At 40.7% G+C, this 14,261-nt stretch overlaps 1 pseudogene; it reads left to right on the top strand.

Moving 5' to 3' along the window:
* LOC148033967 (uncharacterized) overlaps positions 1–14,013 on the top strand; it is a 76,505-nt pseudogene extending 62,492 nt beyond the window's left edge.
* The last annotated feature ends 248 nt before the right edge of the window (positions 14,014–14,261 follow it).

The following is a 14,261-nucleotide window of genomic DNA, read 5'->3' as shown; positions in this document are numbered from 1 at the left end:
TAGGAAATCCTCACCATATTACTCTCAGACTAATGGTCAGGTGGAATCTACAAATAAGATCCTAGTGAATGTCCTAACTAAGGTAGCCTCCACCTCACACACATTGACTGGGACAATAAGCTCATGGCAGTGCTATTGGCCTATAGGACAGCTTACAAGACAGTAGTAGGCAGACACCATTTAAGCTAACCTATGGGATCAAAGTAATCCTGCTAGAGGGCTACTTGCAAAGCAAACCCTCCCTTACTAAGTCTTTTAGGCCCCCTCACAGTGTAGCTCCTAAAGAGCATCAAGATGACGTCTAACATGCTCCCTCCCAATGTATTGAATGTTTAAAAAATAGCAAAAAAGAGAAGAGAAAAAGAAACAAAGAAGGCAAAGAAAGGATAAAAGATTAAGCATAAGAAAAGGACGAAATGAAATTCTCATATACTATACACCTAGGGACAATTATATCCCTAGCCCCTCCGCAGTTCACACTCAGGGCACATCAAGGGCAAGACACACCTAGGGAGTTTACACTAAACCTATCTCACTGAGTCACACCCATAGCACCTTCCCTTCACACGAATTGGTTCCTCAAGTGTGGGACAATACCATGGTCTTGGCCCAACTCCTAGTTCCATTGGCATGAACACCATGCACTTCACGGTGAGGTAGACACACCCTAGGTAGTGCACTTTCTTTTTTTAAAAAGATACATTTGACAACTCGTGGATCAACCCCTCACATTGGAGGCTCCATCACCCACTCAATCTATCCTCAACTTCCACAACCTCTCATCCATTTTGTTATGCTTCTTCTCCATGTTTGATTTCCCCAAAGCCCCATCATCGACCCACATGGCAAACCTTCCACCATCCAAGCCCTCACCCACAAGTGCAATGGGACTAGCACTCGAGTAGGGGGGTAAGGTTAACCTTGGTGCAATGAAATAGAAAAGAAAGCAAAATAAAATAAAAAAGACACAAGACAAAGCAGAAAAAGGCAGCCCAATTGAAAAGTAGAAGGAAAAGGGCTAAAAGGGCAAGAAGCAAACTTAAAAGTTCAAGGCAAGTGCAAAAGGGAAAGGTGCAATTTATATATAAAAGCACACTCTAAATCCTTGTAAAAGAGTGCCAGCTCCCTCTTGTGCAATTTATAAATGTAGAAGATGGGCATGGGTGAAATTTAGATATAAAAGTGCATCCTAAATCCTTGTAAAAGAGTGCCCATGAGGAGTAGGGCATGTATAAAAAGTAAAAAGTGAATGAAGAAGCTCATTTTTGTGTGTGGCCAAAACTAGCTCTCCTATTATCTTCTTCTTCTTGTTCTTGCTTGTGTTTTGCTTGAGAGAGGGAGTGTGAGGGAGTGAGTGTGTGAGGCTGAGGGGCTATGGTGGAGAAGCTCTCCATCTTTTCCTCTCTTTTTCTTCTCTTCTCTTCTCTTCTCTTCTCTTGTCTCACACACAACAATGGAGCTTGGAGCTTTGAGCTTGAGGATCAAGCTTGCTTGAACTTGCACCTTGGATCAAGGAGCTACCGAGAGGTTATAAGAGGATGCAAATCGATTGGGCATTAAGATAAGCTCACTATACTCACAGGTGTGAGAGTGTGCATGGCTACATGAGAGGTAGCCATTGCACTTGGCTTAAGATGCTTGAAATAATAAGCAGTCCATGGGCCTTGGCAATTGAGTGAGAGCTCCCACAATCTACATATACATTCATTTGATCTTGACCTTTTCTAAGATTCATTTTATATTATTAAAAAAGAGTTTTCACTCGGGTTGGAAGTTAACCTCCACTTGCGCTTCAGCATTGTGTTGAATTTCCTCAGTAGCAACGGCCATTTCCTCGCGTTGGGGAGCTCTCTGAGTGTGATCCTGCTCAGCACCTCGACGTCTCTTGGGATTCATAGAAGAAGATTGATGGTTTGGGCAACGCTTCTGCACAGGGTTGGAGAGAGAGAGAGAGAAGGAGAGGCTTGCCTGATTGGAGCAGAGCTTCATCGCGTCAATAGCAGCACAGAGACTTCTGCGTGGGTCGTTGTGTGTCTTTTATGTGATGTTGTATCCCTGTATATATAGTAGTGAAAGTGAGAGGGGGGTAAAGAGAGGGCACCTACTTTTTGGCATTTTTTATGACATCATCGATGACAAAGATTTTTGTTTATTTCTACCTTCCAACTTGTTTAGATCATAACTTTGACATATGAACTCCAAACATAGTTGTTTGGGTACTCAAAATGATCACAATGCAACAGGTTGACAAGCTTTGATGGGTAGAATTGCAAAAATCCATCGAATATAGGCAAAAATGACGCTTTTTGTAAATTGCTTTATTTTTATCCATCTTTTGTCTTGGACATCTTATTCACTTCAAAATAAGTCACATTATATATTTGGATCCATCTAAGGTGGGAATTAAGTTATCTAAACATGATACTAGAGATTTCAAACTATTCTAGTAAACCAGTCCTGCTTCTTGTAAATCCTATAGAGATTCTGCGGTTTTTTTCCATGTGTGGATGTACAACATAAATCAATTTTCTTTGGAATGTATGCGCACATTGTTTATTAAAATAAACTAAGTAATGGGAGAATTACACAGAGCTCCTACAGAGATAACGACAAAGACAGAGTCCGAAGGACAAAGATGATACTAAGGAAGACGGTTATGAAAGCGAACTAGAAGAATCTATCCCACTTGAAGAGGATACATATGAGAAGGACATCCCAAAAGCCCCAAAAGAAGAAGATCTCATGTTATAGGACAGAATGGCGATGGTACCGTTTGGTTTGGTAAATGGATCCTCTCACATGCAAATTCTTTATAAGAAATGGATTAAAAATAATAAGCCGTCTTTCAGTAGCGGCTCTTGCTGCCCTCACCCATCCTTCCCATGAAAAGATGATAATGATGCACACTAACAATCACCAATCCAACGGCCCCAACAAACATAAGAGGGTCTCTGTTATATGAAATTCTTGGATGCATCATCAGAATATGAGTCCTTGAGCCAAGAGGTAACTAATTTTGAAACCAAACCCGAAACAGCCCTTATCCCATTTCAACATCCCAAGGAGAAACCCAAAGAAGAAGTCGATTCTATTAGGACATCAGATGAGGACACCACTCCCTTGAAGGAGTCGGATATGTATCCAGAAGCAGTCCGTGGGACCTTCATCCATGAAGTTGAAGGTGAAAGACAGTTGAATTTTGTGGATCTAGATGGCTCTGAGGGCCACCTATAGGTGGGTAGCAGCTTGCCAGAAGAGGAACTATCGATTCTGCATAACTTATTGAAAGAGAACTTGGATGTGTTTGCATGGTCTTATAAATATCTGAACAGGATTGATCCCACAATATGTCAGCATCATGTTGATCTAGAGCTTGATTCCAAGCATGTACGGCAACGATAGAGGTAAATGAACCCAAAATAATCTACCTTGGTAAAAGCAGAGCTGCTGAAGCTTTTGGAAGCTGAGTTCATATATCCAGTGGCCACCAATAGTGAATGGGTCTCACCCATCGTGGTCGTACCCAAGAAGAATGGCAAATTGCGAATATGTGTGGATTTCTGCAAGTGGAATTCAAAGACAAAGAATGATCACTTTCCTATCCCTTTCTCTAACCAACTATTAGACATAGTGGCAAGCCATGAGCTTTACTCCTTCCTGGATGGATTCTGTGATTATAACCAAGTGTAGATAGCAAAAGAAGATCAATCCAAGACAACCTTCACAATAGAGTGGGGGACCTATTCCTACAGAGTGATGCCATTTGGGCTCTGCAATGCCCCTACTACCTTCCAATGACCATGATGGCCACATTTCAAAATCATATGCACAACTTCATTGAGGTATACTTGGATGATTTCTATGTTTATAGTTTAATCCTTAAACATTAGGGACATCTGGAGAAATACTTTGATCGATGCCGGGAGTATGGGATCTCCCTCAACCCTGAAAAATGCATATTTGGAGTCTCTTCTAGAGTCTTGTTGGGCCGCATTGTCTTTGCACAAGGGATAGCAACAGACCCTATAAAGATTGAGAAGATTACAGCTTTGACAGCACCAACCAACCTCAAACAGTTGAGGGGATTTCTAGGCCATGTGGGCTACTACAGAAGGTTCACAACCCATTTTGCAACAAAGGCAATCCCCCTGCATAAGCTTCTAAGGAATGATGCAGAGTTTATTTGGATAGAGGATTGTGATCAGGCCTTCCCAACACTCTGAAACAGTGCATGGTTGAGGCACCTATCTTACAACCTCCTAATTGGACGAAGGAGTTCCATCTTATATATCAATTGAAGGCTTAGGTGCAATCTTATGCCAAAAAGGCTCCTTGAATTTGGATCAACCCATCTACTATGCAAGCCGAAAAGTCACTGATAGAGAGCGTAACTATACAGTGACAGAGCAAGAATGCTTGGCAATGGTGTTTGCCCTAAAGAAGTTTTGCCACTACCTGCTGTCAACTCACTTCAAATTTTATGTGGATCATGAGGCCCTATCCTTCCTAATGAACAAAGCAAATGTGAAGGGAAGAATGATGAGATGGCTCCTTCTATTCTAGGAGTTTAACTTCGAGGTAATCACCAAACCTGGTCATTCCCATGTTCTGGCTAATCATCTATTGTGTATCCCGTAGAATGCAGAAGAGGAGCAGGATGATTAGAATGACGGGTGGTAAAAAGGAAAAATGGCAAGGGAAAGGTATAGGGCAGGGCTAGCATGTCAGATTGTTGTGCCGAAGTAAAAAGGATGTATTCACATGGAAACACATCCAATTGATGGAAAATGGGTCAAAAGTTAATAACTCAAGAACCGTCTGGCGGAACAAGGATTGGTAAAAAGGAAAAATGGTCAATTCAAAGGGACGAATAGGGCTAAAGAAGTGTCTACCAAGTGTAAGAGTGTACACAAGAGCCAAGGAACTACACAAAAATGAATATGGATTAAGTTCTAAGAAGAGGAAGTGCATTTGCATTGTGTATATGTATTTATGTGTGCATTCAGGGACTCCTTGGAACGTTTACTTGTGTGTAATGAGCATTGCATTCATTTGGGGTCATCCTCTCCCTTACAAGTCAAGGTTTAAGGTCTTTTCTTTCATTAAGAAAGACAAGAGAGATAATTCTCTCACTAAGAAAGACAAGAGACGTGATCCTCTGGAAGTGAGGAGAGAAGTGATTTTCTCTTTCTAAGGTCTAAAAAGACACAAGCTTTTGTGTGGAAATCAATCTTAAGGTTGAGGCCCAAGGCAATTTAATGAACTCTCCTTAAGGTGGTTGCATGGACCACAAGTTGAGAGTACAGTTTGAGAAGTAGTTCTTTTCAAAAAAGGCATGGTGAATCCATTTTTAAAATATCTTGTGATAAAAAGATGATCTCTAAAAACGAGCCACGCAGGTTATCGAAAACAGCGAGATCTACAACTTTTGTGTTGGACGTTTTTTCATCTGAACAATGCACAGAGAGATATCTTGATGTTAGTGCTCCAGAGTAGGTCTTGGAAAAACCACATCTTGCATGAAGATCAACTCAAGTCTCTCTCCAAGAAGAGAAGCTCTTGAAAGCCTATAAAAGAGGAGGCTCTCCTTGGGTGTGAGGAAGGGAAAGGAACCATCACTTTGCATGCATCCAAGAGGAGAAGAGAAGGTGCAAGTGCTACGGAAGCTCTACTGAAATCAAGTGCTGCGGAAGCTCTATTGAAATCAGGTTCCAAGAGGAGAAGAGAAGGTGCAAGTGTTGCAGAAGCTCTGTTGAAATCAAGCGCCAAGAGGAGAGCCCTACACATATTGTGTAGGAGAGAAGGAGACTCAAGAAGGATCAAAAGGTGCCAACTTCCAAGTTGTGCAAGTTTTAGCCGGTTATATATCGTGCAAGGAACTGTGATCCTGTTTCTAAGATCTACAAGTAAGAACTGGCTTATGTGTAATAGAGGAGCTTGCTCCTTGTCAATAATATAACTCCACAAGGGGGGAACTAGCCCATCTTATAGTCCCTAGTGTGTTTCCAATCTCTCTACCCCTCTCTCTCTCTCTACATATTTCTTTTCTCTTATCTGTTCTCCCTCTGTGCCAGCATAATATTCGCCATATATATTTTAAGCATATAAGAAAGTCAAGAGTGTATCTCGGATCTTATAATAGTGGTATCAGAGCATGTCTCTTTGCTTTTCTCAAAGTAAAGATGATCCTTGCAAGAAGAAGGTAAAGATGGCAACTGATGAAGTGCCTACAAGTGAGCAATTACAGGCTCAATTGACAAAGTATCATAGCTTGTTGAAATTTCCTGAAGTACATCAATTGATTGATAGCTTAAGGGCAAGGGAAGAAGCTACTTATGAAGGACCGAAACCTCCAAAAGATGGTGATACTAGAAGAAACACCATTACACCAATTGATGGTGAAGGTGCAAAGCATCCAATTGTTGAGAAGCTTCCTAGAAGGAAGAAGGACTCTCGGGTCAAGAAGAGTAAAAATACATCACCTCGAGTGAGGCAAATAAGGATGGAGTCATCTCCCTTAACAAGCAACTACTCCCCTCATTACTCAAGTTCCTCCTCCTCATCATCAACTTCTAGTTCCTACTCTCTTGGTTCTAAGTCTTGTACAATCCGCAAATAGACAAAGAGGGACCATAAGAGGAGCAAGCTTAAGAAGACTAAGGCTTTCAAGTCTAGGGATAAGGACATAAAGTTTGACTCTTACTCTAATAAGAGAGATCCTACTAAGGCATTAGCCTTTGTCAGGCAATTTGAAGTTACTTTTTCTGATGGTAATTTCTCAGAAAATTCCAAGCTAAGGCATGTAGGCATGCACTTGAAAGACACTGCTAGCAATTTGTGGTTGACTATCATTTTGGAGGGAAGGAGACCCACGACTTGGGAAAAGTTCAAGAAGAAGTCTTATAATCAGTTCTTGCCTCCTGATTTTGAGAATGATATCAAGAAGGAGTGGGATTGGCTAGGCCAGAAAGAGCATGAGAAGGTCACTAGTTATGTGGACAAGTTTTGGTCTACTCTTCTCAAGGTTACTCCTTTCATGGAGATCAGTGATGAAGAGAAGAAAAGGAAGTTTGAAGTTGGCCTACTCCCTCATTTACATAGAACCATGAAGGTGTATCCACATGAAACCTTATCTTGCATGATGAAGTTTGCCATCATAGCTGAAAGTTTGCATACATCTGGTACATCTTGAAAGTTGGAGATGAGTTCTTATAGAGCTAGACAAGAGCAGCTCTATGATCAACCAAGATACATGAATAATCGAAGAAGTCCTACCTTTACCCATGACCAATATTCAAAGCCAAAGGGTAACAAGAACAAGCACAAGTATCTCTCACCCTCTAAGATACAAAAGTACAAAGAGGAAGAAAGGTGCTTTCTTTGTGGTGAGTTAGGGCATATGAAGCCTGATTTTCCTCACAAAAGGAAGGAAGCAAATGTGGTTAAAGATCCTCCTCTGCCATCCTCAAATTCTATTCTGGATGTGCAAGCCAGCACTCATTCAAATGAGAAGAAAAGACAACTCTTAAAGGGTTGGGGAACCCTCAACAATCAACGAGTTCTGATACTCTTTGATCCAGGTTCCACAGATAATTTTGTGTCAATGGATACTGTTGAAAGGCTACAAATTCCATCGGATCGATTGGGAACACCAATTGGATCAGATTTGGCATTTGAAGGACTTACAACCAATTATACTCCTATCCAAGGGAAGTTGAATCTTAGAATTGGGGATTACCACGACCAAGAATCTTTCCTACTTGCACCCATTGGTAACTGTAATGTTATCTTATGCATGCCTTGGCATTACAAGATTAGATATCTTCCCCATTTTGTTAAGAAGACCCTTGCATTTTAATTCAAGGGTCGGAACATAGTATGCATTGCTAATGCTGGAGATTGGCTTGTGCCAATGGTTAGTCATGTTAGCATTTCTAAAGAAATGAAGAAAGCTATTTCTGAGTACATGATTTTTGTGAGAGAGTCAAAAGAAGCTAATGATTCAAGGGCACTTGATGCCTCTAATGAACACACAATCCCAACTAATGCTTCTAAGTTTTAGACTTTAAAAGAACCCCTCTCTTTAATTGATCAAGCCAGATATAATTTTGTTAAACAATATGAAGATTGTTTTAGTGATTCACTCCCAGGAGAGTTACCTCTTAAGCACCTGGAAGATCACACAATTGATCTTATTCCAGACAGTTCACCACCTAACCAACTGCCTTATCGAGTAAGTGCAAGTTAGCAAGAGGAAATCCTAAAACAAGTAAAATAAGTGTTGGAAAAAGGGTTAGTTCAACCTAGCTCTTCTCCATACTACTCTCCAGTCTTACTTGTTCAAAAGAAAGATGGTTCTTTCCGTATGTGCATAGACTACAGATCTTTGAACAAGATCACAATCAAGAATCGTTTTCCTATCCCAAGGATAGATGATATCTTGGATAAGTTGCAAGGGGCTAGTATCTTTAGTCTCATTGATCTCAAGAGCAGCTATCACAGATATGGATAGCACCTGAAGATGTTCATAAGATAGCTTTTCATACAACATTTGGACTATACAAGTTTCTAGACATGCCATTTGATTTGCACCCGCCACATTCAATCGAATGATGGAGAGAATTTTCAGACCTCACTCAAAGTTCATAGGTGTCTTCTTTGATGACATTCTAATATTTTCATAGTCTGAAGAAGAACATAGAAAACATCTATCTATTGTTTTTCAAGAGCTTCGCAACCATAGACTACAAGTCAATGCTAAGAAGAGTGAATTCTTCCTTTCAAAATTTCATTACTTGGGTCATATTGTTTCTCACAATTTGGTGAGAATGGATCCTGAGAAGATTCGTCGAGCCATTGTTGAATGGCCTAAACCTACTTCTGTACATGAAGTTAGAAGTTTCTTAGGCCTATGTTCGTACTACAGGAGGTTCATGTGAGATTTTGCATATGTTGCATCTCCTCTACATGGCCTTATTAAGAAGCAAATGCCTTTTCACTGGGGATCAAGGCAACTACAAGCTTTTGAAAGAATTAAGTTTCTTATGACTCAAGAACCAATTCTCATAGTTTCGGATCTTCAAAAACCTTTTGAAGTTCATTGCAATGCTTCTTGGGATTTCATTAGAGCTGTGCTTAACCAAGAGCCTCATGCAGTAGCATTTGAGAGCTGATGCCTCAAGGATCATGAGCTACATGCTCTAGTATATGAGAAAGAGCTGATGGCAGTGGTACATGCTCTTCAAGTATGGAAACACTACTTACTTGGTACAGATTTTGTTATTAAAATAGATCACCAAAGACTCAGAAGAAGCTCTCAAAGAAATAGATGCGTTGGGCAAATTTCTTATCTATGTTTCATTTTCAAATCCTTCATACATCTGTTGGAACTAAGAATGTGGTAGCAAATGCTCTATCACGGTGACCTCGAGTAAATGCAATCACAATTGTTTACCATAACGAGTTCATGGATTTACCCAAAATTTATGCAAGTGATTCGGAATTCTCAACCATATGGGATCAGCTTAACTTAGGTCATTCAATTACACCTTACTCAATTCGAGATGGGTATTTGTATCATCATCAAGAAATTTGTATAGCATTACCATTGCAACACAAGGTAATGGATGAAGCACATGCATCTCCATATGTTGGACATAGGGGTATTCTACCCACTACTCAAGCATTGGAAATATATATCTTTGGCCCACTCTTAGAGCTGACACTGAAAGATATGTCCGCGAGTGCAAGATATGCCAAAAAGTAAAGTATGACAAGTATAAACCACATGGTCTACTAAATCCATTACCTATTCCCAATGAGCCTTGGAAAAGTATAGCCATAGACTTTATCATGGAGCTTCCTCGCACACAAGCATGCAACGATGCAATCTGGATTATCATTGATAGATTCAGTAAGAAAGCTCACTTTATACCTTTGCAAAAAACAATCAAAGCCGATCATATGGCTAAGCTATTCATTGCTCATATTTTCAAACATCATGGCATGCCTAAGTCCATTATAAGTGATCAAGATCCCCGCATGACCGGCCTCTTTTGGCAAGCTCTCTTCGAGAACCTCAGGACAAAATTAAAGTTTTCATCCTCTTATCATCCTCAAACATATGGGTAGAGTGAAAGTACTAATTCTACTATTCTAGACCTTTTGAAATCCTATGTCTCTGATAATCAAAGAGAATGGGAAAAGTATTTACCTTTAGTAGAGTTCGCATACAATAATATGGTGCACTCTAGTACTGGTAAGGCACCCTTTGAGATCATCTATGGTAAGCCTCATTTACCACCCATCCTTCTTACGAAGGATAAGATCTTTGTAGCATATGAGTTTGTTAGAGACATTGATGTAGCTTTCACTCAAGTAAAAGTTGATATCCAAAGAACACAAGAGAAGCAGAAACGTGAAGCTGATAAGTGTCGTCGTAAGTTAGATCTCAATTTGGGACAACATGTTCTTCTTACGTTTGAGAAGGCTCGCTTCTTAAAGAAGCAGAAAGGTCAAAAGGGTAAAGTGGTTAAGCTTTCTAATCGCTATTATGGCCCTTTCAAGATCACAAATAAGATAAACGATGTGACTTTTTGTTTGGATCTACCAAGTCATTGGAACATCCATAATGCTTTCCATATAAGTTTGCTACATCCCTATATTGGAGAACCTCTAATACAACCAATCAAGGTAGATTTACCTGACATAGAAAAAAAAAGAAGAGTTTCTTATGCCTAAAATAATTTTACACCATCAGGACAATACTCTCAGGTTAGGTAAGGTATTATGAAAGTATTTGGTTAAGTTTAACAATTATCCCCCATTGGATGTTCAATTTATGAGACTGAGAGAGAACTACAAGACTTTCCAGATCTTCTTAAGGACTATGTATCCCCTCTATAGTTGAGGTCAATTGTTTAGAATCTAGAGGGATGTCACTAAATTGATTGCTTATTGTGCATTCTCTATTTAATAAATTCATGTCAATAAATTAATAGCTCACTTTTCTTTAAGTGTTGATGATGATCTAGCATGGCCATGAGACCATTCAGAGACCAATCTTCCTAGTACATCACTTAATGGGGTAATTAGAGCACTGTGACGGGGATATCTGGTACAGGCAATACAAGTTATGAAGGGGGAAAGAAGGGTCTGCCAAGTGTAAGAGTGTACACAAGAGCCAAGGAGTTACACATAAATGAAGATGGATTAAGTTCTAAGAAGAGGAAGTGCATTAGCATTGTGTATATGTATTTATGTGTGCATCCAGGGATGCCTTGGAACATTTACTTGTGTGTAATGAGCATTGCATTCATTTGGGGTCATTCTCTCCCTTACAAGTCAAGGTTTAAGGTCTTTTATTTCATTAAGAAAGACAAGAGAGGTAATTCTCTCACTAAGAAAGACAAAAGACGTGATCCTCTGGAAGTGAGGAGAGAAGTGGATTTCTCTTTCTAAGGTCTAAAAAGACACAAGTTTTTGTGTGAAAGTCAATCTTAAGGTTAAGGCCCAAGGTAATTTAATGAACTCTCCTTAAGGTGGTTGCATGGACCACAAGTTAAGAGTGCAGTTTGAGAAGCTGTTATTTTTAAAAAAGACATGGTGAATCCATTTTTAAAATATCTTGTGATAAAAAGATGATCTCTAAAAATGGGCCACCTGGGTTATCAGAAACAGTGAGATCTACAACTTTGTGTTGGACGTTTTTTCATCCGAACAACGTACAAAGAGATATCTTGATATTAGTGCTCCAGAGTAGGTATTGGAACAATCACATCTTGCATGAAGATAAACTCAAGTCTCTCTCCAAGAAGAGAAGCTCTTGAAAGCCTATAAAAGAGGAGGCTCTCCTTGGGTGTGAGGGAGGGAAAGGAACCATCACTTTGCATGCATCCAAGAGGAGAAGAGAAGGTGCAAGTGCTGTGGAAGCTCTGCTGAAATCAAGTACTGTGGAAGCTCTACTGAAATCAAGTGCTACAGAAGCTCTATTGAAATCAAGTTCCAAGAGGAGAAGAGAATGTGCAAGTGTTGTGGAAGCTTTGCTTAAATCAAGTTCCAAGAGGAGAAGAGAGGTGCAAGTGCTGCAGAAGCTCTGCTGAAATCAAGTGCCAAGAGGAGAGCCCTACACATATTGTGTAGGAGAGAAGGAGACTCAAGAATGATCAAAAGGTGCCAACTTTCAAGTTGTGCAAGTGTTAGCCGGTTGTATACCGTGCAAGGAGCCGTGATCTTGTCTCCAAGATCTACAAGTAAGAATTGGCTTATATGTAATAGAGGAGCTTACTCCTTGTCAATAATATAACTCCACAAGGGGGGGGGGACTGGCCCATCTTCCAGTCCCTAGTGTGTTGCCTCTCTCTCTCTCTCTCTCTCTCTCTCTCTCTCTCTCTCTCTCTCTCTCTCTCTCTCTCTCTCTCTCTCTCTCTCTCTCTCTCTCTCTCTCTCTCTCTCTCTCTCTCTCTCTCTCTCTCTCTCCCCATCTTTCTTTTCTCTCATCTATTCTCCCTCTGTGCGAGCATAATATTCACCATATATATTTTTAAGCATATAAGAAACTCGAGCGTGTATCTCGGATCTTATAACAGTATCTAGTTGATAAAGCCCATCGGGGTAGGTGTCATTGACTAAGAATAGTCACTCAGCTCACAGATACTTAGATGGGATAAGAGAATAGTCACTCACTCCATAACGTACATCACTCAAGGTAATATTGATGGAAACTGAGATCTCACACTTGGTTTAGGAATTTACAAGGGAATGGTGCAGAGGGAGTATGCTAAGGTACACAGTTGATGGTGCATTAGTGCGTCCAACCCCGTCTGGCATTGGTGCAAGCATGAAGCCTAGGGAGCCTTATGGTGCAATGTACAGAATAGGGTGACGTGTCCTATGATGATGGCAGAGACCCATCCCGTGGGTGCATAGGGAAAGGAAAACATACCTTATGCCAAGTGTCATAACGTCCCTCAATCTCACCTCTCGATGATTGTTGTGAGGGCACACCAATCACACTCAACTCCCCTCTGTCTCACACTTTGTTGATAGATACAAGAGGGCAGCCCGTTCCTAAAACCCATTGATGTTATCCTCACAGTCACTTGTGCAGAGGTGGTATGCCTTGTGTGCAATTGATGGTGTAACTATGCATCCTTCCCTATGCCAACATATGGTGCGAGAAGGAAGGCCAGGGAGCCTTATAGTGTAGTGCACATGAAAAAATTGTGCTTTGTGCATTGAGAGACCCAACCCATGTGTGCAACACTCCACTCACACAATGCACCTCTTTGTTAAATGTAAAGGGAAAGGACTAGTCACTCACCTCACCCTCTATCTCACACTTATTTGATACATATAGAGGACAGCCCATACTTACATCCCCATCCGGTTAGGATGAAAGCTCGCATCACTCAAGGGGTTGTCGATGAAGATCACTTCATCTATTATTGTCATCAAGGTGTTGAAGATGAGGCATACCCAGGGAGGCAGCCAACATGTCTGGTACTGCGATTGGGTTGGAAAAAAAGATTATCTGTTGAAGAGGTCAAACGAACTAAAGAAGTTGCAGAGACAGCGTACCAAGGGAGGTGGCTTGAAATTATATCTGAAGAAGTTCTGCTGGTGAGTCAGCTATCCTAAACTGTGGGATGTTACCACCTTTTCCATAGCCGACTTCCCGACCAAGGGTGTTTACCACCTTTTCTTGGAACAAGGCCTGCTATGACAAGGAATTGATTCCTTTTCTCCCATAGCACTTTGTCTGTTTTTTTGTTCTTTTAAGTTTTTTTTCTCTTTTTTTTTTCTTCTTTCCTACTCACGAGGGTGTTTCCACCTTTTCTCGAAGAATAGGTCTGCATGACAGGTACCGAAGTCCTTTTCTCCCATGACCGATATATTTTTCTTTTTTTTCCTTTCTTTTTTTTTCTGTCTTTGAAGCATCGAATGGCAGGGGCGCCATATATCAAAACCATCCTCGCCACCTCTATTGGATCAGATGAGCGGAGAACAGAGTAGGGATGGGAGGTGTCTGTGGGTGAGGGGCTAGCAAAAGGATGCCGCCTCATAAAAAAGAGCATAATGGCTATTAGTAGCACAAGGAGAAGGGCAGTGCAACTCCCAAAGGGAAAGGGTGGGTCAACTATAATTGTCAAGATCCCCAGGGAGGGAAGTACTTCTTCAAGCAATAGCCATTGATCATTAAGGGATCATCAGAGGCATCCACTGTCTAGACTCGGACTGAGCCATTTGGATTGACAGCAAGT

Source organism: Lygodium microphyllum, chromosome 7, assembly GCF_053477565.2.
Source record: "Lygodium microphyllum isolate KBCC chromosome 7, Lygodium_microphyllum_v1.1.10, whole genome shotgun sequence".
Taxonomy (NCBI): domain Eukaryota; kingdom Viridiplantae; phylum Streptophyta; class Polypodiopsida; order Schizaeales; family Lygodiaceae; genus Lygodium; species Lygodium microphyllum.
The sequence above is the reverse complement of the archived record's forward strand: the minus strand, read 5'-3'. Positions and strand labels throughout refer to the sequence as shown.